A 700-nucleotide genomic window follows, 5' to 3' on the forward strand; every position below is an offset into this window, starting at 1 on the left:
TTTAATATTAAAAATTTCGAAAATTTAAAATAAATAAATAAATAAATATTTTTCTTTCTCTTTTTGGAAAAAGAGTATGGGTTCATAGCAACATATTCCTAATTCAAAAATTTTATTTCCTAAAATTGTTTTCTTAATTTATTTTAGTTTTGAACCTTTGGTTAACCTAACAACTTGGATTCAGGAACCCTATCAACATTAATTTATTATTATTTCGAATTTCCGATTAACCTAATCACTTGGATTTAGGAACTTCATTTGTTTATTATTTTTTTGAATTTTAAGTTAACCTAATTATTTGAGAGATATCATGGTAAGTAACCAGTAAAGAAGTGAACATTATTTTGTCGAGGCTCAGAAAAGGGCTATTAGGAAAGGTACCGAATTTGATGAAGCAGATCGATGCTCTGCTAGTGGAGTAGGGATTTGTTGAGGCAGTTCCCGCGTTTGCCGTGATGGATCAGGGATTTGTTGAGGCAGTTCCCGTGCTTGCCGTGATGGACCAGGGTTTTGTTGAGGCAGTTCCCGCGTTTGCCGTGATGGACCAGGGATTTGTTGAGGCAGTTCCCCACTTGCCGTGATGGACCAGGGATTTGTTGAGGCAGTTCCCGCGCTTGCCGTGATGGACCAGGGATTTGTTGAGGCAGTTCCCGCGCTTGCCGTGATGGACCAGGGATTTGTTGAGGCAGTTCCCGCGCTT

Source organism: Lupinus angustifolius, chromosome LG02, assembly GCF_001865875.1.
Source record: "Lupinus angustifolius cultivar Tanjil chromosome LG02, LupAngTanjil_v1.0, whole genome shotgun sequence".
Lineage (NCBI taxonomy): Eukaryota > Viridiplantae > Streptophyta > Magnoliopsida > Fabales > Fabaceae > Lupinus > Lupinus angustifolius.